This window comes from Psammomys obesus, unplaced genomic scaffold (genome assembly GCF_907164565.1).
Source record: "Psammomys obesus unplaced genomic scaffold, mPsaObe1.curated_primary_1811, whole genome shotgun sequence".
Lineage (NCBI taxonomy): Eukaryota > Metazoa > Chordata > Mammalia > Rodentia > Muridae > Psammomys > Psammomys obesus.
This window is the reverse complement of record NW_026586550.1, coordinates 8228931-8251608: the sequence shown is the minus strand read 5'-3', so window position 1 is coordinate 8251608 and position 22678 is coordinate 8228931. Positions and strand designations below refer to the sequence as shown.

Genomic DNA, 22678 nt, shown 5'->3' with positions numbered 1-22678 from the left:
TTCTGGGTGGTGGGAACTTGTCCCTTCCCTGAGGGTCCCTGAGGGACCCTCATTTGCTATGAAGTTGTTAATAGAATGGATTTTAGAGACAGACTACCTGAATTCACCCCTAGTCTTTGCTATTTCCCGGCTGAAGATTTTGAGAAATGAGTTTCACTTACAAAACCAAAACCAAAAAGCAAACAATAAAACCTTGAGTTCCTTATAAAATAGAACAGTTACGTTGCAAGTAAGAAAAAGTACATGCCAGCAGCCAATATGATAACAAAGAGAATTAACCCCTCCCAGATGAGCACCCACATATCATTGCTGATCTCTGGAATGTTGATGGCAGGTGTCATGTCTCCCCTTTTGATATTTGTATATTGCTCTTTTATCCATAGCCACTATTTTTCACTCACAGGTTCAACCCAACAACAGCTAAGCTCTTTTTCTTCTGACTTGATATATGACGTGAGTTCTAGAGCAGCATAAATATTTTCTCTCTGAGTATAGGTTGTGTATTTTTAAGACCTACAGTTTCCTTAACAACCTTAAGTGCCAATGTCCTTATGTCTGACATGCTGCTCATTACTCTCTATGCTTTTCTAAGTTCCTGTAAGGACTAACTAAATTGGTTAATAAATGAATATATCAATAATATATATGAAACATTTGTCAGATTTTCTGCCCCACATGCTCAGTTTTTCACATTTGGCCTTGACTCCCTTGCATGGCTGTTAGGAATCTTAAGACTCCAAAGACAGCATTACTTAGATCTTTGTGGTAGTGCTTAAAATTCACACTGAATCAAAGTGATTTGAAAAGCTCGAAGCAAACATTTTCCTGAGACCTCTGTGCTCTCCCCTTTCTGTTCAGATCACTATATATCTTACCCCCCCCACTACCCCCAGCTTAACAACTGTATAAGAAAACCTAGGATTTCTCCCCTGTGGGGTTTTATTTTTCTTTTTTTTTTTTTTTTTTTCAGAATCCAACCTATTTTCAGACTGTCTCTTAGTGTTCACAAAGAGTATGGAAACCCATATGGATGAAAGTAAGAGCATATTGTCAAGAGTAAATGATCATAGCTCAGGGGAAGAGGAGACTATTTCAGCCCTTTTGCTGAAATAGGCCAGGCGTGTGACCTGCCCTCGAGCTATGCGGGCACCTGTTCTGCCAACATTCACAGCAGCATTTAAATAGCTGATCCTGTAACAGCCAAGGATCAAATAGTTTGGTCACAGTTCAGTCTACCTTCAGACCTACTGACCTACTGGTCTACCCCATCTAAAGATGTTCCGTTACCTAACAGCACTGTGTCTTGTGACATTTAAAAAACGAAACAAAAATAAACAAACAAAAACAATGGCCTCCATCTTTATTAGTCATGATATCCCTTTCTACAGTCAACATGTGCTCACGGTGCCGCTGTTACTTTGGAAAACATAAATGTAATACATTCCTATTTAACCATTCATTAGCTTTAATTTTATTACTAGGATTTATACCATAAGGGAATAAAATGGTCTTACTTTTTTTTTCTCTCTCCATCTTTCACTGAAATTAGCCTACACACTCCCATGAACTCTTTCCCCTAAAAAAGCTGTACTTCTCACACACCGCTTAGAAACAGTGAAAAACACACGGGGAAGGAGGGTGGCTATAACATCGTAGCATGAAACAGCACACTTCCGTGTCACATCATGAGTGAGCAGTATATGCTCTAACTATGCAATCTGCCAAACTGCAGCTGTAACTGTGCCTTTTCACACAGAGCTGAGCGCTGCCGGGTTTTCCCTACAGCTTCATGCCTGCTTTTGCATGGCTAATACATAGTACATTATATTTTACAGAGATTAGAAATATAAGGCCAGTATCAAATGTAAATCAATTACCAAAAGATGTTTTAAAGTAGGGGGCATCTTCAAAGGTATTTAGATAGGAGAAGAGGGTGAACATTGGCGAGAAATATAACTCTGGACACTGCATAAAGAAAAATAAATAAACTTCCCTGTAGGCTTTTATTTTCAACTTCACACAATACATTTTCTATTGGTTTTCTTGCCAATTGAATTGCAATCCTAACAGCAGTTGCTGCTCACAAACCAGCTCACTGCTTTCTCTGGTCACACAACTCTATGTGGAGCCAGCCCACAGGGAACGTTTTTATCCTTCCCACACATCCTGATATGGTTATTCTTCTTGCAGAGCAACCTGGGTTTGGGAGAGCACTGTATGTTATGAGTTCTGCCTGTGTTTTTCACAGACTCGAAGTGAGCTTTGAGGCAGACAGCATGTGCTCAGGCTCTAATGAGTATTCCCACAATATGTTTTGTGCCTGAGGTGTCCCATTCAGAGCACCCAGGCTAATGGACAGTTAAGGTGATGACTGGACAGCTGTTAGGACTCACTTGCCTTATTGTCATTTGCGCTTTCCTGCTCTCATGGTAGTGAATTATATAACCCATGCTCAGCTAAGCACAGCTAAACAAGCAAATAATCTTCAAGGTCACTTCCTGCTGTCAACTCCAAACTGGGAGGTTAATTTTATTTATCAAGCAATCTTAAGGCCAGGCTTTCGACCAGCTCACAGCTTAGCTAAGAGTCAACAAGATGTTATGTTTGTTTTATTAGAATAAAATCTTTTCAATCAAATATGGATTAGATTCCTCTATGGCTTTAAAGTTGTTTTTGTTGTTGTTGATTTTTTCTTTTTCCACAAAATGCATATGTTTTACTTCCTCTGAGGTCCTATTTTATATATCATCACCCAAAATGGTAACTCATTGCCTTCACTCATCTCCAGCTGCTAATTAGAAAATGAATTAGTATCCACTTGTGGTGAAATTTCTGCTGGCATTGCTAATTATGAATACCGACCTCTCAGATGGCTGAGGCTAAAAGATAATCTGCATTATATAAATTTATTTGTGCCAATGTTTTTATTCTTGTACATTGACTATTGTGTGAGTGACCTTTATCTGTTTTACCAACACAGTTCATCAAAACAGTTCTCTTCACATCTCATCTTCTCATCTCATATCTTAGTGGAAGTATGACCAGGGCTTTGGTTCAAAAACTTCAGGTTAAAATATATGAAAACAAACATTTTTCATGCTTAAATTATAAAAAAAGTTATCATACTCTTAAGTTTCCATTTATAAATTTTTTTTTTTAGTTTTATGCCATACATGAGCAGGATAAATTAAATGATACATTGAATATTAACGGAAATATATTTTATTGTTATTTTAACAAAAGTTTAAAATAAGTCTAGGCTTCAGTTTTGAGATATTATATTAAATGAGATTAACACTGTAGATTTGGGGTTTTGTTGTTGTTATTTTGTTTTGTTTTACTTCAGCCCATAAATGGAAACATTGAAATGGGACTCCGAACTCTCTCCACACTCTCATTTTTCACCTTCTTCCTTCCCTCACAACACAGGTCCTCTATCACTTTCCTCTCATTCCCTGCATAGTCCTTCCACTAACTGACCATGTGTGGCTTGCCTTTAAATACAGAGAATGAAAGCAGGCACCTTGGTTTTTCTACTTGTGTGTTCTTGAGGCATGGACCAACACTCCATAAATAGTTTGTGGGTAGATAAATGGATGGAGTTCTGCTGGTGGCCTCTGAACTCTATTTCAAAACTATGAAACCTAACTCAGTTTGTTGCTTTTCAAGAGTGGCATACGGGCCCACAGTTGTTGATTTGCATGGTTCTAAGGGACAGCAGAAATGATCAACCAGACACCATGGAAAGCAACTCTAATAATTAATTGGGGAAATAACAACTGATCTATTTGTAAAAGAATAAATAAACTAAGATATAGAAAAAAAACAATATTTATATACTATGCTGTGATAAAACAAAGATAGTGAAATTTGAAGGTTTGGGGGAAATTTCACAGGATTGATTTGCGCAGATTACTCTCTTGCTCTTGTGGAAAAATTACAGCATGTAACAGTTGCCTTTTCCCTCCTTGGAAAGCTGTCAGACACCTTTCTAGGTTTGGTTCAGCTTTCAACATTTCACTCTTCACTCTCTTAATGTTGCCAAACAGAGCCTAAAATCCCTTTAAAGCAATTTTGTTGCTAGCTTCAGTTCCATTGGGAACAGAGTCTTCTCTTGCTGTCAGGCCTCTGTCCCCATTTACATGGATCAGTTTGTCTTCTATCTTTACAAAGTGTCTTTGCTGCACAGTGGATCTCAGACACAGTGTCAGTGTTTCTCACACTTATCTCACTCCATTTACCTCTCTTTGAGTTTCCCCTCCTGTTAAATTCCTTCTCCTTTCTTGTCTGTGCTTGTATTTCCGTTGGCCAATTTCTTTCGGATTTCCCATTTCTGAAAAAGTGTCTTACAGTTTATTCCAGGAGATAAGGAGACAAGCATATCACATGCTTTGTGTTCTGTGCTTAATGTGAATAACAGACGTAAGTGATCCACTATACATGCATAATGAAAGGATGTGATCGGTCAGTGACTGTGATGCATACTTGTCTTAGAAAAATGAATAAACTATATTGAATAAATGAATAAACTATGTTGCTGGACAGCTAGTGTCAATTAATTCAGTGGCGTAATGGATCCAAACACAAATGTTTTTCAGTAACTAAAGTTTCACTTCTCTGTCAAAATTTTCAAGTGACCTTTGTACTTTTATATGTGTAATAAGCTATTTTAAAAACAAGGAAAATTGGCTCTTACACTTGGAAGTGACTTTTAGGAATGAAAGATAAACTTTCTTAATGCCCTTCTCCCTAAGATACACAGCAATAGACCATCACACTCAGATTTAGGAAGACAAACAGGGCAGTTATGGATAGCATCCCAGCATTGACTAGGCAGGATCAAGTGTTTAAATCACTAGTTCTCGAACTTTCTTACAAATCAAAGCCACCAGGAATTAGCCAAAACGTAGCTTTCCAGCCCCAGCTTCAGAGACTGGGGTGTTATCTGAGAGTCTGAATTTCAACTGAGCTTCTACATGACCTAATATCACACCAGGCACCCTCTGTTTCAGACACAGACAGAAAGCAATTCCAGAGGGGAAAGAAGAAAGAATCAGTGCCTGAAGCAAGAGCTTGGTCTGGAAATAAAAGCTTTAAAGGACCTAGAGGTCTTTTCACCTGGGTCTATAATTTCATGAGAGGCTTGAAAAGTTCAAGTAGTTTAATTATAAGACAAAGTTAGTACCTATTAAAGTCTAATCTAGACTTGAAGACCTACTTCAAGTTATTCTAGAATGCTGTTCCAAAATAAGAAGTCATAATAAGCCTTTTTAAAAAATATATGCTGAATATAATATATATATGTATAAATACACACATACAAAAAGCTCTCAAACCTTACTGTTGATGGATATCTTTTAGCATTAAAAACAAGTATTTTCATGTAGCAACAATTAATGAAAAAAAGAGGCCATGAATTTGAAAGAAAACAAAGAGGGTATATGAGGTTTGGAGGAGGAAAGGAAAGAGAGAAATGATGTAGCGATGTTATGATCTCAAAAATAAGATGAATAATTTTAAATGAATATTCCTAAGTCTTCACCTTTAGAAAAATTTATTTCATAGTGATATACCCCAGGAGATCTTAATGTAGGCAAACTGTTGTGCATTTTTTGTCTGTTTATTTATATATTTATCATGAGTTTGTGGAGTTTATTTGTTTGTTTTCTTGTTTTGTTTTTGTTGTTTCTTTAATCCAAGGTCTCCGAACATAGCCCTGACTCTCCTGGGACTCACTACATAGCCCAGGCTGGCCTCACAGAGACCTGCCTGCCTTTGCCTTTGTTTCCTGAGTACTGGGAAAAAAGACGTGTAGCCCCATATGATGCCCCTGGCTAAACTGCTCTTTTAAAAGCAGTACTTTGGGGCCATAAGATGGTTCAGTGCGTAAAGGTGCTTGCTACTAGGTAACGCAAATCTTATGATCCAAGTTCAGTCCCTGGAACCCAAGTAAAGGTAAAGAAAGAAAACTGACTTTACAAACCTGTCTTCTGACCTACACATGCACATACACACACGGATAAAGAATTTTTAAAAATAAGAGCATATTCATGAACAATGTTTTAAGCCACACAGTCTCTATGGACCATAATAATTACTCCAGAAGAGTTTACAAGGCAGGTGAGGTAATTGCCGCGCCCCTTTTCATAGGAACTCTGGTGGACTTCCTTCATTCTCAGAACCTCACTGTTCTGATGTGTGAAGACGGTGATCATAATCAAACTGGTTTATAGAATCAGTTAAGGAAGGTAATGAGATAAGATGTAAGAAAACAATTTTTCCAATAGCAACATAGTAGATTGCTATTAGTAATGGATGCTATCAAAGAAAAGTCTAAATAAAGTATCTTTCCTTTTAAAATATCAAGTGGGTCACGACAGTGAAATCACTCTGGCGGAAGCTGCATTATTCAAAGGAACCAAGGAGGCAAACCTTCAATGAAATCTATTATTTTACCCTCCTGGACCAGAAATTGTTGACTAAAGGCTTTCATCTGAAATCACAATGAATATAACAGATTCCGAGAGCTAAACGGCTTTCTTTAAAAAATGCCTTGTCTAATCTGGTTCCCCAGGACACTTCCTGCCCCTCCTGAATCACGATTAAATTGAGGCTTGGAACCCAGACAATTTTTACTTCTTGGGCTTTCTTTCCATTTAACCAAGCTGGACAAACAAAATTTAAGGAAGGAAAAATAAAACTGATCTGTGGTCTTCCTGCTCTCACTGAGAGGGAAGAACCTGGAATGGGATGAAGAAAGTAGGAGAAAGGAAGGGAACATCTTACGTCCCCCGCAGGCCATGTGTAGGGGCAAAAGTCTACCACGAAACACCGCCAGTGTTGCTGGACATCCTCCCAAGACAGGAGCCCTTCAGCCGTGAGCACTAGGGCTGCCTCTGCCTTTGACTACATCCCTAAACTGTGTTGATTCTGTGGACTGTAGCCGGTGTGTACTGAACCCTAACAGTGTGGCTTTCACTGCCATTCCAGAGCTGAATTTCACAAGGGACTCTCTTTCCCACTGGCTGTGGAAGTAATGACTCTGATATGACCAGCAGAAGAACATTCCTCTGACACAGGAAAATGAACAGTGTCAAGTAAGATGGGCATTTCTATGAGTGATTCAGTGAGTAGAAGTATGGACACTGGGATGACACATGACTCTTATTATGTCAACTGGTTTCTTCTGGAAGATTTCATATTTGTTTGAAAGATCTAAACCTGACTTTAGTGTTTTCTTAAAAGTCCATGGATCTAAGGAACCCCTACATAAGAACATCATGCAACACATCTTCTGCAAAGAAAAATTATTAGCATGCTTTTATGACATTTCAGAGAGAATATGTTAGAAAAGCTCCTAAGGAAAAAGATGCAGTTATAACGCTGGGAAATTAGAGTATAGGCGGCAGCCGGACTACCACAACCAGGCTTGCAGGTCTAAGGCTGATTTCTCCCAGGGATCAAGGATGCCAATGAAACTCAGAAACACCCAGGAAGTCTGTGCCCAGCTCCCACTCAGTTCCAGTGGTAATTTTGCCTTTCATGATTACCTTAGACTGGGAGCACTCACCCCTTCTCCAAATGAATCCTCCCTTCATATTTGCCCTCTTTAGTGATGGCACTAGAATTCCCAAGTTGACTGGTTTCAGCATCTCATTTTTGACTCACCATTAATTCACTAATTTTATATCAGGGTACTTACGTCCCAGATTTTTTTTATTAATTACATTTTATTCACTTTGTATCCCTCCTGTGGTTCCCTCCCTCCCACCCCAATCCCTCCCTTCCTCCACCCTCTGCATTCATGCCCCTCCCCAAGTCCACTGATAGGGGAGGTTTCCTTTTCCTTCCTTCTGATCCTAGTCAATTAGGTCTCATCAGGAGTGGCTGCACTGTCTTCTTCTGTGGCCTGGTAATGCTGCTTCTCCCTCAGGGGGGAGGTAATTAAAGAGCAGGCCAATCAGTTCATGTCAGAGACAGTCCCTGTTCCTATTACAATGGAACCCACTTGGATAGTGCCATGGGCTACATCTGTGTCTTAGGGTATTTCTATGCATGGTCCTTGGTTGGAGTATCAGTCTCAGGAAAGACCCCTGTGCTCAGATTTTTTGGTTCTGTTGCTCTCCTTGTGGAGTTCCTGTCCTCTCCAGATCTTACTCTTTCCCACTTCTTTCCTAAGATTCCCTGCACTCTGCCCAAAGGTTGTACATAAGTCTCAGTATCTGCATTGATAGTCTGCAGGACAGAGCCTTTCAGAGGTCCTCTGTGTCAGGCTCCTGACTTATTCCCTCTTTTCTCCTTCTTCTGATGCCCATTCCTCTTTGCCTTTCTGGATAGGAATTGAGCATTTTCGCAAGAGTCCTCCCTCTTGATTACTTTCTTTAGATGTACAGATTTAGTAGGTTTATCCTATATTATATGTCTATATGAGTGAGTATATACTGTGTGCATCTTTCTGCTTCTGGGACAGCTCACTCAGGATGATCTTTTCCAGATCCCATTATTTACCTGCAAATTTCATGATTTCCTTGTTTTTTATTGCTGAGTAATATTCCATTGTGTAGATGTACCACAATTTCTTTATCCATTCCTCCACTGAGGGGCATCTGGGCTGTTTCCAGCTTCTGGCTATTACAAATAAAGCTGCTACAAACATGGTTGAGCAAATGTCCTTATTGTGTATTTGAGCCTCTTTTGACATCCCAGATTTTAAGATCCCTCCTAACTCCTGACTTAAACAAGGCTTTAGAAATGTATTCCACTATCCATTTGCTCATTCATTCAGTTGTTATCATAAAAAGCAATAACCTTGAAAGACAAGTAAGGGGGATCAGTTAAAGTAATTATTCCTGGAAAAGAATGAATTAAGCATTCACACCATTATTACTACCATAAATATGCTCCCCTCAATATTCTTTAATCACAAATCAAAAAAACACTGTTTTCTGGAAGCCTGTTTTGATCCATATTGCTGATTTAAATATCTTTCCTATATCCTTTCAATATGCACAGCTAGACCACAGCCCTGATGACCTATTGATATTCCAACTTGGTGTCCTGAGACTAGATTGTATAATCCGGAGACTGGAAATCAACATATTTATGTCAGTATTCTTGTTACTTAACATAGACCCTCTCTATCTCAGTGTAACTTTTCCCAGAACGACCTTCCCTATACAACACTTTACCAAGTTTCTTCTCCCTTTTAAAGGACATTCAGTGATTCTTTGCTATCCAAGCCAAGGCAGCTTAGCTTGCGTGTAAAAGGCCATACTATTATTTTCAACACTTCCCTCCAACTCTGGTGTTCATTCCTGGATACTCCAAATCAAGCTCATTTCTCCTCTACCCACACCCAACACTGCTTTGGTCTGTTAAGCACTTTCTTCACTATTTGACAAAATATTGATAGAAGCAACTTAAAGGAGGAAACATTTGTTTTGGCTCCCAGTTTTAGTCCACCAAGATGAAAAGATATAATGCAGCTCAAGGCTGGAAGACAGTGTGGACAGGCCCATTCCACCTCAGCAGATCAGGAAGTACAGAGCTAGACTAGAAGTGGGACAAGATTATAACCTTCAAAAGCCCATCTCTATTTTGCCTAGGTCCTCCAGCAAGGAACTATGCCCAAAGGTTCCACCATGTCTCAAAAGAGTACCACCAACTGAGGACCAAGTATTCAAACACACAAGTCTGTGGGAGACATTTCACATCTAAATCTTAACACTTGGTGTAATTTCTATCTTCTCCCCTGCCTTTCTATTGTGTGCAATTCAATTCTGGGTTTTGTTTTAAAACTTACCACTGCCCCAGATTCCCTTTTCTCCCAGAGAAGGTAGGTCTTTCTCCTCTGAAAACCTTGATTGAGTGACTCTATGATTTTATTTTCTACCTACAAATATTCTTTTTCTCTTACAATGTCTCCAATGGAATCCACAGCCTACAATAACAGGCGAGGTCTTGTTGTAACAAGACAATATAGCTTAGACAAACAGTCTGTATATTGAAAATCCTCTCTACTAAAGTGTTCCTTTCAGCATAACCCCAGAGTCCTGCCCTTCAAGCAGATACTTTGTAATACACCTTCTGGAAGAAAAGGGTGCTTATAGTAGATTTAAGATTTAATTCCATGACAGGAGAAGAAACGCAATTGTCATTTGGAACTTGAAACCACTGACTTTGTCTATGATGTTAAATAAAAGTTCCTACTTTCCATTCTGATGTGCTCAACGGTCTGAGGTCTGAGTGCAACAATGTGCTATGTATTCTAAAAAAATAATGAGGATAAAAGAACTTGAGTGTTTCCACCACAAAGAAAGGATATCTGAAAAGCTATGTATGGTTAACCTGATTTCAACATTACACAATGCATCCATGTACCAAAATATCACATGGAGCCTCATATATATGTGCATTTTTATGTTTTCCATTTCAGTCAAAAAGTAAATTTCAGTCTACCAATACTTCCTATTTACTTGTTCTATTGATTGAACTGAGGCTTTGTCTATTTTCAGCTCTTCCATGTGGCCAGACTAATGATGCATTAACTGTGTAGACCTGTTCTTTGTGGCAGGTGTATCATTTTCAGTATCTTTGCCCTCTTTCCTGTCATCCTGGAGTTTCCTTACAGTTTCCAGCCCTCCACGCTTTGGCCCTCTTCAAACCTCATTAATAATAGTCTCCAAGCCAAACCATGAAAGACATTTTGAGGTATAGAGGCTCAGTGCTTCTTGTAACAGAGTGACCTTGTAGCACACAACGGGCTGCAGGGCGTGGAGAATCCATCACCTAACCTTTCCCAGCCTCTATTCCTCTGTGCCCCACTGTTGGATGTCCGAGCTTTGACAGTGAATGCTTTCCAATGGGAAACTGTAGCAGGATTTTTCCCCATCCTTTGGTCCCTATTGTATGTTCAGCTGCACTGTAGCTTGCTGCTAATCAATGCCAGGGACTCTCATACACAAACAAACACAGCATTGTGGCCTCCCTTAGGGCTGGAATAGAGCAGTTCAACAATTAAGTCAGGTGATAGTAGGCCAGAGGATCAGAGAGCAGCAGCTAGAAATGCTCCTGCCTTGAGTCCCAGATGAGCCCTCTCTTCAACACAGTCATGTTGAAACCACCATGCCAGGTAAATGGATGTCTGTGCAAACAACTAGAAATGAATCAGTATGCAAGAAATATACAATAAGGGGACCTCAGCTAACAGCAACATTCATTATCTAATGCTGTGTTCCACAAACATTAATGAGTTAAAAGTATATTAACAGTGTGAGAGCCTGTTACTGGATCTAGCTCTGAAGAATATAGGAATATTGAACCAAAATACTTCAAATATTTGTCATTGAATAAGTGATGGAAGTAGAAGAGTGTCATATTGAATGCCTATGTTAGATGAACTTAGACTACAATGTTAATTCCATGACCTACCACCTTTTATGATATGACCAACCTGAGATTCAGCTCCTTTATCTGAGAGGAAATGGTCGAAATCGTCCAAAGTTACTGGACGGTTTTAGCAGAGAACTTAATTCAAAGATCTAATATCATGCCATCCACGATAGAGAAGGCACTCAATAAATACCACTTGTCATCACTACTGTTAAACAGTGCTCAATAAAATAAACAAACAAATAAAAAAGCTAGAAAATAATTTTTAAAAAAGAAATCAAGGTCTTCAGTCTCTAGAATTATCTAGTGGTAAGGAAGAAAGTCTACTCCTGCCCTAACAGTGCCAAGAAGTAACATCTCAAAGGTAGTGTGGACCTGACATGTTTACTTATTGCCACACATCTCTGAGCACAGCAGGGAAAGTGGGAGTGGCCAGGGGCTCCGAGTGATAGCAGCATAGATACTAGAACTGTCCTTTAAGCACAAAGGATAAAGCAGGAAAGAAAATTTGTACATGCTTAAAAAAATGAGTACTCTTGTCACAACTTTCAGCTTGAGAATCCAGTTAATATTTTAACTTGTTGGCACGTAGAAATGAGTGCCTTAGGGAAACAGAAGGTACATAAAAGGTTGACTATATTCCTTCCAATAACAAGCATGGATTGAGTGTGTCAACTTCATGCTAGTTCAGGTAGTGATATGCTGAAAGTAGTCCATACATGTTGTTAACCATGTGGCAGGCTTAGTGAAAAGCAGCTTAAAATTCACAGCCATTGTGAGTCATACTCGGTAGAATGACTTCCTTAAATACAAGTATCTAGAATCCAAGATGATCTAACAATTGAAACAGTTTCATATAAAAACATCCAAGAGGAAATAATTCCAGTTGGATGCTGTGTTGTGGGGTACATTTCCAAGTCTGTGAATTTGTTTTAGCATATACTTACTCGTATTTCTATATTCTTTCTTTCCAGTGTGCACTTTGAATGACTCTCAGTTGCATGTGACCCTCCTTCTCAAGTTTTCCCCATTTCAGTAAAAATCAGGTGTGCCGGATAAACCAGTCTCATCCTTTCTCCACTTACTCCCTGAGAAGATTTTACTAATGGTCTTTAAAACCTTCCCAAGATATGCACGCTTTTCTAAGTCTCCAGTACCAGGGATTCTGGGCTCATTCCAGGTCTAAAAGATTCGCTGATACAACTGCCATGTTATGATGTAGACTAGATACAAATAATAATAGTCTAATATTCTCAAAAATTGTGATTTTCTTTAAATGTTATCAAGAGGCAAGATTAGCTATCCCATGCCAGGTTTCAAGACCAACATTCCATTCCTGTTTGAGAGAAAAACAAACAAACAAAAACAAAACAACAACAACAAAAAGAAAACAGCCTCTAATTCTTAGGCTGGCATTCCTTGCTAAAGAAGAAAACTCACGCTTTCTCTTATGAACCCCTCTCCAGTTGCTGGTGCCCAAGGTCCAGAAGATGATAATCATGAATCTGGTTATACGTTGGTGTAGATTTGAATATCAAACGAGGAAGAAAGCAATTTGAAAGGAGAAGGTAAGAGAGCCATGTTTGCTTTTCATAATTACATTTGAATTCTTGATAAAACATCCAAGCACAAGTTTCTTCTGAGCAGAGAAAAAAAAAAAAAAAAGCAAAATAAATAAATAAATAAATAGAACTAGTTAGCTTTGTGTACCACACTCGGTACACATGAGTCAAGGCATAAAACAAAGTCAGAAAGATGATAGATCAAATAACAGCTGAGCCCTGAGCTGATGGGGACTCCCTCGTGCTCCAGCTCAGGAAAACAGATCCCACACTTCTCTAATTCAGTTATCATTTACTGAGGGTCAGGGTCCACAGGATGCCAAGGGAGCAGCTTCACCACTAGACCATGCTCTCCAGCTCTGGGTCCTGTTTGAGGGAGTAATCTTTACAGGCACAGCTAAGGCTACTTTATCTTCAAAGAACTCCCTCTGGGAAGATCAAGGAAGGAACAGAGCTACTCCCCAGAGTGAGGCTAGCTTCATGAGATTGTCATTGGAAAGAGGTATCTTGAACCAGGAGATTGAAAAAGTGAGCAAGGCAAGTCAGCCCCAAGGAAATTTCCTAACAAATACCAACCAAAGGACCCAACAGCATCCTCCAAATCATTTGTCTGAGGAGAAAGAACCTTCAACACTGTTTAAATGGGACTTTTCTGAGTTCTAAAGTTCCTTTCTATAAGCTTAAAGCTGTGCTCTCTCCCATTCTTGGATGTTCTCTAAGACCTCTGGTCAAATCCACTTTTCTTTCATTCTCTTTTTATTTGTCTGTTTTGTTTTTGGTTTTTTTGGTCATCTTTTGTGCAGCCTTTAAAGTCAAAGGCTCCCATTTAACCTCTTGTAAGAGAACTCACTGGAGGAATCAGACGCTCACAGAACCAGCCTGCACTAGGGAAATGTCTGTTTAAAAAGAAATTGCTAGAAATCCACATCTACCCATTTATTCTTCTGAACTGTTTTTGATCTGCTTCTCCAAACCAAATTCATTCATGACAGCCTTGAAGTACATCTTCAAATGCCCAGATATCACATATCAAAAGGGGAACCATCATTTCCTCGCCATCAGAACAACATGCTACTTAAAAAGAGTGAAAAACACTTGGGGCTAAAGTTGGTGGGAATGCTAATACTGGCATAGACAAGAAAGGCATTTGACTTTCACCCCTCTTCTGTGATCAACAATGTGGTTGTCAAACCCCAATTTGATCCAAGCCACTTTCAACTAGAGCCAATTGTACATTAGTCACTCCAAATAATAACAGAGCAAATAAATAACTCCCCTGAAGGCTGCCAAGCCCTGGAGCGACAGGCATCAAAGAGGTCTGCTGGCCTTGGAGCTTGCCCACCTGCAGTGAGCTATACCCACCCTGGAACCCTGGAACAGCTCAGAAGTTTCCCAGGCTCCAGGGACCAGCTGAGGAATTAGATGGGTCCTGGGAGGGACCTGCAGCTGTACCTTCCCTAGGGAGACTTTCTCTCTTGACTACATGGAAAGGGTTCTTCTGTGGGGCAGCTTGACCTTGAATTGGCACATGCTAACTCTTAAAGATAATTTGTTCCCAGCTAAAGAAGTTATCCTTTGCTGAGACAGAGACCCATGTTTACTGCATGGGATATTTGTTGGCTTGCATTTTTCTATTTCCATCATTTTACTAAGAATCCATAACTTACTAAGCATTTTTGCAATTCTAAATTACCCATATCAAGCTAAATAAACTGAATTTCCATTTTAATTAGCTCATTTTGTGGAAAGAAATGTACATGCTAATGTGCATATACCTATTAAAATATTGCATGAATCGATTGCAGTGTTGATAGGAATGAAGGGCAAACTATTACAAATATAACTGTTTTTGAGTTATACCAGAAAAATTGTAAAAGTTTATCAGAGTGATAATACGCGGTGTATATCCAAAGAATATAGGTTTTTCTCATAAAATTTAATTAAGTTATACCATTAACATGTTTTTCTAGAACAGGAAAAACATATTTTTTCAGGTATATCTGCTTTTCTAATAAGAAATACAGTGGAAAGTATTTCAAATGATTTAAATTAATCAACTTACAAGTTTGACCTACATTGAACTCTACTTGATATTTCATATATTCTCATAAACTGTTCAATAATGAAATATATAAGGTAAACTGGGAAAGAGAAGAGTATGAAAAGAAAGACTTGATGGTCTCCTTCCAAGATTTAAACATGCATTTTAGCTTAAAATTAATTAATTAATTACCCTCTTTCCTGAAGAACCATTAGGCTTCCTCATTTAAAGTGCTTCTAAAAAATACAATGCAAATAGAAAACAGTTTGGGTTGTTTGTTTTATAGTAGCTTTCTTTTCTTCCTTTATTTTTAAGAACATGAATATTTAAATCATATTCCCCAGAGCTTTAGGCTGTTTTTATTTTAAGCCAAAGATTCTAATCATGGCGTATAGCGCTCTTTTGGTCAACTGTCCACGATGCTCACACGCAGATTGTTTTTTACAATCGAAAGCAAAACCCAGTGACTAGGAAACATGAAAGTCCATATTCTCAGGATGTGAAGTAGGCTATTGTTAAAACATTGTTCTAAATCTTTGCATAATTTCCACTAATTTTATTTTAAAATACTTTTTTCTCCTTCCTTGGGATTTTTACCAAATTATATTCACTATTGATTTAAAACTGGAGTGCCTTTTCTCTGGGCATCCCAAAGTCTTTCATGGAAAGATGTCACACAGAAAGATGATTTCTGCCCTTCTTCTATTATGACACAGAAGAGAACAGAAGAATGTGTGATAGATATCAAAATCCAGATAACACAAAGAAAATCTAATCTTATATATACTTCTAATATTAAAGGCAAAGTCTACCAAACACATTTAGTAATATTTTAAGGAAAATTTAGGAGACAACACTTAGATCCTTTTCTTCCTCTACAGAGGACTCCAGCAGAAACAGTGCTCAGGCATGGGACCAGGCTACTTGAACTACACAGGAGCTTCAGCCAAGTCAATAACAGATCATGCAACAGTTTCTGAGAAGCAATCAGATACTGAAAATATCTGGAGATGAAGAGCAAGGTGAATACATTTTGCATGTAGGTTTCCATGAAGTACACTCATGATTTTTATTAATCTATTGACATCCTGTGTAGAGAGGTATGACAAAAGGACCATTTGTCAAACAAACCTAAGTGTCTTGTTACTCAAAGTGAGCTCCCCAGCCCTAAGTACTGCCATCATCCAGGAGTCCTTAAGCATGTATGGACAGTCCATAGGGAGGCCTAGGGCATCACAACCTTCATTATTGGAAGATCCTTGGGCAACTAGCCTGAACCTGAAAGCCAGAGCAGCAACTGCTGTGCCAAGAACTCTAAAAACCTACATGTGGCAATAATAAACAGTTGAGCAATGTAATGTGTATCCTTTAAGACAGGACCTAGAACACTGGTAATTAATAAAAGAAGCCATACCTGTTTCAGTTTAGCCTTTTTTAAGACTGTCTTCTCACAAAAAAAAAAAAAAAACCTATGATTCAGATTTCCTTTTCTTATTTCCTGTCACACATCTTTCCTCCTCCTCATTTCACTGGGTCAAACTTACCATCTGGCATCTTTAGCAATCTCCAGGTATTCTGCAAAAATGGCAAGGACAGTAGCAAAAGTAAGAAATGATAAAGACGGGATTTTAATAATGTGAGCTTGTGTTTAGCAGAGTGTTTTACAGTTTGTCAGTGTTACACCCACTGAGGAAGCAGAGCTTGTCATCAGCATTCCCATCCTTGAGCTTAAAAACAAATCCCCAAATTTCCTGGTAACACACTCATCATCACATACTGGGCAATATCCATGACAGCAGTGACCTGCCAGGTCTCTGAATCCGCTCCTTTATTCCCTCATCTGTATTGGAGCCTCCATAAGCAGGGCCCCAGAAAGGACTTGGATTAGGTTGACATTTGGTTAATGCCAGCCATTGGAGGTTACACTTTTTTGGGGGGTCCCTTATATGAAATATGTTCTCCAAAACTTGATGGGAAGCTGCAGAGATGGCTCAGTGGTTAAGAGCATTGGCTGTTCTTCCAGAGGACTTAAGTTCAATTCTCAGCAACAACATTGTGGTTTACAACCATCTATAATGAGGATATGATTTCCTCTTCTGGTACTTATGAAGAGCTCTCATAAACATAAAATACATGAAAAATAAATCTTTAAAAAAACTTGATAGGAAAAGCCAAATATCCCAGCCCTTGAGCATACTCAATTTGTGAACTTTATGTAGTAAGAAAAGACTAAGAAAAGAATGATCTAGGAAAAGAAAAGGAAAAATTCTTTGAAAATACGGGAGTGGCATGTATGGGAGTGTTGGAGAACATAAAAGATAAGATGGAAGGAGTCAGTAGAAGGCTCCTGCATCTGATGCTGTCCATTTCCAGACTTCCTCTTGTACACTCTGGTTTTTTGAGTCCTCCTATTAAGACAGAAACTCTGAAGCTGTGAATCCGGATGGACCCAGGCATCCGGATGTTCACACATTGAGTTAATCCAATGAACATTGAAGACCAGGATTTTTCTAGGTTATCTGACCTCTTATTACACACATATTGGCTTTTAGGTTTGATTTGAGAAGCTAATGGAAGAAAAATTCAATTACTTAAACAAAAAGAGAGATAATTATATTTGATGTAGGAAAAGAAAACATTCAAACTAGGGAGCTATAAATATTTGTTCTGTTGCAGATACATTCTTGAAAGGAGCCGCATTGCTTCCTTTAAGCTTTCCCTGTTCAGCCTACAAGAATATATGTTACAGGTATATAATGGGGAAAATAAAAGTTTGAGATTCTGACAAGCAAAGGCTTCATAGCTAGGCTAGAATTGAGATGAAAACAATATGTTGAGTTTGTCATAGAAGGTCAGGTGGGGTGTAATGAGGATAAGATCCTGAAGATCTACAGGATCGCTGAAATAAAAGCAGTAGAATGAGTTTAGAGACATTTCCTCTGGAAGCCTGAGGATATCAGTAATAATGCATGATGTTTGTCCTGAGGCAAGGAGAATGGGTAAAGGACATCATGGGATTGGATCATGATTAGCAAAGAAAATGGCTAGTATTCAGAGCTATCTTTTTGTCATGCTTCTGTCAAGCATCTCTGATGGGCTATTGCTAAATACTGTAGGGCTCTGGAGTTGAGGAAGACTGGCCTTTCCTTTAAGGGATCTGTAGCTGAGTGAAGCTAGTACTGAGCAGGAATGGTTAGCTAAATCCAGTGGCTACTCTGATGGAAAAGAAGCTATTCTCTGACGTGAGTGATGGAGACAGAAAGAACAGAATATCACCTTGATGGGAACTTTGGCTTGGACCAATTTTTGTGGCTTCAATGTGTGACAAATGGAGTAGGATTGCTTTTTTTCTCCACATATATATATATATTTCTTTAGAGTACAATCATCTCATATCTCGACAAATCTATCTAAGAAGGACCCTCAAGATGAGGTATCATACTTTACAATTATATTTATTCTGAATAAACTCAGGCTGAATTTTTAAGTTATCAGGTCCATTTTCATTGCTGCTCCATTACATGGCAAATGTGAAATGAATACATGAAGAAATCAGAGTTTATTTTTGTCATCCGCACTAAATCACAGATGCTTTTGAAATACATATTTAATGTGATAAAGCCTACCATGGGCTCTGTTTTTTGTTTCTCACTGGAACCACTTAGGATAAAAGTCGAACTACTATATATCCTTCTGTGATTAACTGCCTTATGTATACCTCAAATAGATCATAAACTTAATGAAGGTATATTTATTTATCTTTGTAACCAAGGCAGAGTATATGATGACAGTGAGGTAAATAGAAGCGGTAAAAGTCTGTTAGAAGAAATAAAACAACATCAAGTCTCTATCAGTTCTTCAAAGTAAGATTGGGCCACAGTGATTCCTTCAGTACTTATTCATGGATGGTGGCAAGAAAGGAAAAAAAAAAAGGAGAGAGGGAGGGGGAAAGAGATGGGGGAGAGAAGGAGAAAGGAACGGAGGAAGGGAGGAAGTGACGAAGAAAGGGTTTAAATGGGACTCTAAATCTGTACACACCTATAATTTCAGAGTGCAGGAGGCTGAGGTGTGATGATTGTGTCAGCATCAGGCCAGCCTGGGCTACACAGGAAACCCCACATCTTAGAACAAGACAAAACCGAAAACCACAACCACCAAAATGGCAGTCTAGAGCTCAGCATAGAAAAAAAAAAAAGAGAGAGAGAGGAAGGGAGGGAGAAGAAGAGAGAGGAAAAAAGAGACTCAGCTTTTCCCATGGAATCACAAAGGGTTGTGGTAACATCGGGAGTTTTGGAAGCAGGATCAAAAGGAAGAGCAGAGGAGAGAAGAGGAAAAAAGTTTAAGGTAAATGTCCATATTTGGAAGCTGAGGGGAGAAATGAAAGAAAATTAAGAAGATGAATATCCAAACAGGTTGGCCTATATTTGATGCTATTATTACTTTTGTGGAGTTTAAGAGTTTAAGAATTCTACTCTTAGGAAAACTGCATTTTTCTTTCTTTTTTTTTTAATTTGAGATAGGACTTTATCTAAACTCATGACAGTAAAATGACCCTAAACACAAAGCACACTAGGAAAAGTTAAAGTGTATGGCTCAAAATGTCTCAGGCATGGACTATTGTCTGTGGTATCATTGCCTACCCTTAAGCCATAGGGAATTATGGTGAGTATGAGATGCATGGTCAAATACACATGTGCTACCATAGCTACAATCCCTCAAATAGTGTTTTTCCGCAGTTACCCTTCTAAATATAAGTCCCTTACACGAACTTCATAAAGGGCCTGTTGTAGTTACTGATCTAGAAAGATTGTAGCAGCACCGTGCAAACTGCCATCTACAAGTCTGGCTTGTAGTACCTGAAAAAAGGGCCCAGCAGATGGCATCTTGACCGCCATACACACCCACCGAGAATTAAAAGACTTCCTAAAGAAAAGCCAAGGCCCAAATTCTCCTCAAGCCAATCTACCCAGGATGGAAAGAGTAGGCACAGCTCCCAAAGAAGAGGCCAGAGGCCCGTATCTGCATGTTGCTTTGTCCCCACTCACAGGGAGAAAGCATGGTCTGTGCCAGGGAACACAAGAGCACTTCCATTTGTTCATTAGAGCGGTGTCCAGAGCAGAAAGCACTGCTCATCCATCTCAGCTTTACCCACAAAGCCTGGGTCAGGATGAGGCTGGATGATCCAGTGTAAACCAGACCTCAAAGTAACTCTTGGGAACTCAGGCGTGGAGCACACCTGCTGTCCCACTGTCCTGAAGAGTCTCAGTTGGGCCTTAACATCAGTACAAGAGTCAAGGAAAAGTCCTTTGTCACCACATGCCATATTAAGAACACAAGTGTTTGGGAAATTGCCATTTATAACCTTAATTCTGACTTCAGCTTCCTGTTAATGTCACAGCATTTCATACAGCTCAGGTAAATTCCAAGTGTTTCAGGGAACACACTGAGAAATAATAAAATCACCACACCACAAATGCTGAGAGGAGATGCCACTAAATGGAGAAATAAAAAATATTTCCAAGAGAAAATAAAAACTTTAAACCTAACATATTTGATTCTTAAGATTAACTTGGTTGGTACAAACAATTAGAGATCTTGTGTTATTTTCAATAACCAGGTTTTACAAAAATGCAAAACAGGTCACTAAAGTGCAACATATATATGTATATATATATACATTTTTTTAAAACTCCAATCTTGCTACATACTGCTGGTTGTAAGGACCAAATAAGAAACATGAAAACCACCTAGAAGAGGTGGTGCACACCTGTAACCCCAAGCACGAGGGAGAAAGAGGCAGGAGAATCTGTAAGTTTGACACTAGCTTGGTCTACATTGTGAGTTCCAAAACTAACAGAGAAACTTTGTCTCAAACAAAAAAACAAAGGAAAAGAAGAGAAAAAGACAGGAAGAAAAGAAAGAAACAAAGGAAAAATGGAAAGAAACAAAGGAAGGAAGAAAGAAACAAAGAATGAAAGGAGAGAGAGAAGAAACACAAAAGCTTTTGCTAAATAAGTGAGTTTGGTTTTGGTTCCAGGTGTTATAGAAAGGGGTCCTAGAAAACAGACAATCACATATTTTAAATATAAAATATATATAATACACATAACACAATATACAGTCAAATATATTCTATTCTCATCCCCTATGGGATAACATTTAGGTGTCAGATGGTTAAAATATAATGTTAACAGTAGCTCTGTCTCTTTCACAGCTCTACCTCTGAGGATATAAAGTGTTTGAACCACAAACAAACAGCTTGAATCCGGAATCTAGAGGGACTATAATTTGTATATAGTTGGGTGGGGCCTGGGGAAGACATGGCATATACAGGCAGTTCATTAAATGAGGACACTGTCTTGACCTGGGTCTATGAGCAACAGGACAAAGATTGCCTTCTAAAGACGTTAATTCTAGTGAGAGAATCTAAACCTTAAAAAGTTTCTAGAGTTCAAAAGAATGGTATTGAGATCTCAAAATAAAATGACTTAAAAATCTCATCTTCTAATTTTAATGAGAAACAACTGAAATAACTCAGGTCCCAAAGAGGAGTGGGATAATATTCATCCTAATTTCACTTGAATACTTGAATTTAACTGGACTCTAAGTGTTTCTAATGATTTGGCCTTAAAGGTACATAATTTACTTTAAAAAGCACATAATGACTCTGGAAAACACCAGCCTTCTGTTCTGTGTTGGCCGACTTCTCTTTTGTTTCATTCTCATTACCTTTTAATATTCCCACAAAACAATTCATTCCCAGATGATCAAAGGGCTAAAATAGGGTCTGCTGTTTCATCACTTCCACATTTGCCTGGGATCGTGAAATTGCTCCATTATGTTGTTAGTTCAAAAGCTTTTCTTTGGTAGTTCCTGAAGGGTCTTCCAGGCCCTTTCCTCCAACACACACACACATACATACACACTTTCTTAAACTACTGTAGAAAAAAAAAAATGCCTGATAGTTCCAGGAAGAAAGATGCTGACCAGAACTTTCTTACTTTGTTCTCCCCTTAAGTGTGCATTCCCTTCTCGCAGGAGCTACTCACTCTGCTTCCCCTGCCTCACTCTGCCCCTACAGCTCCAAAGCCCTTATTAACAGGGACACAGGAATTAGTTAGCTTTCTATGTGTAAACTACAGTGTGATGTTGTATTTGTGTGCCATATCATATTCCAAATAAGTGTGTATATGCATCTACAGGCATGCACAAAGGAAATGAATACATTCCTCTAAAATATATATTATGGTTACAGCTGGAATATCACCTCGGAAATTCTGGCCATCTACTAAACTAGTCTTTACCACACCCTGGTTCATTTGGATAAAATTGAAAATCTAAATGCCCGTGTGCCAGTCTGTTAGTATGATTAACACCCCAAGACAGAACAGAGTTCAAAGCATGTCTTTGAAACTTTGCAGTGAATTGCTTCCAGAAGCATTCCTGGACAGGCTGGCAGGATAGGGAGGGTAGGCTGCCCTGGAGAGATGTTTCTCTGTGAGCAGGCACAGGAGGGGCAGGCTGCCACCCATGTACCACACCTAGAGCGGCCGCAGCTGGCAGTTGGCAAGCGCTGGGGCAACCTGAGAAGCAGAGGTAGGAAAATAAAAGCTTCATGCTGGTACACTGGAACAGCGCTCTCTCTCTCTCTCTCTCTCTCTCTCTCTCTCTCTCTCTCTCTCTC

The 22678-nt window shown here is 38.9% G+C and overlaps 1 protein-coding gene across 3 annotated transcripts in view; it reads right to left on the bottom strand.

The window, feature by feature from the left end:
- The window catches only part of Ptn (pleiotrophin), an 87797-nt gene that overhangs the window by 64352 nt on the left and 767 nt on the right, over positions 1–22678 (bottom strand). The window lies entirely within an intron of this gene.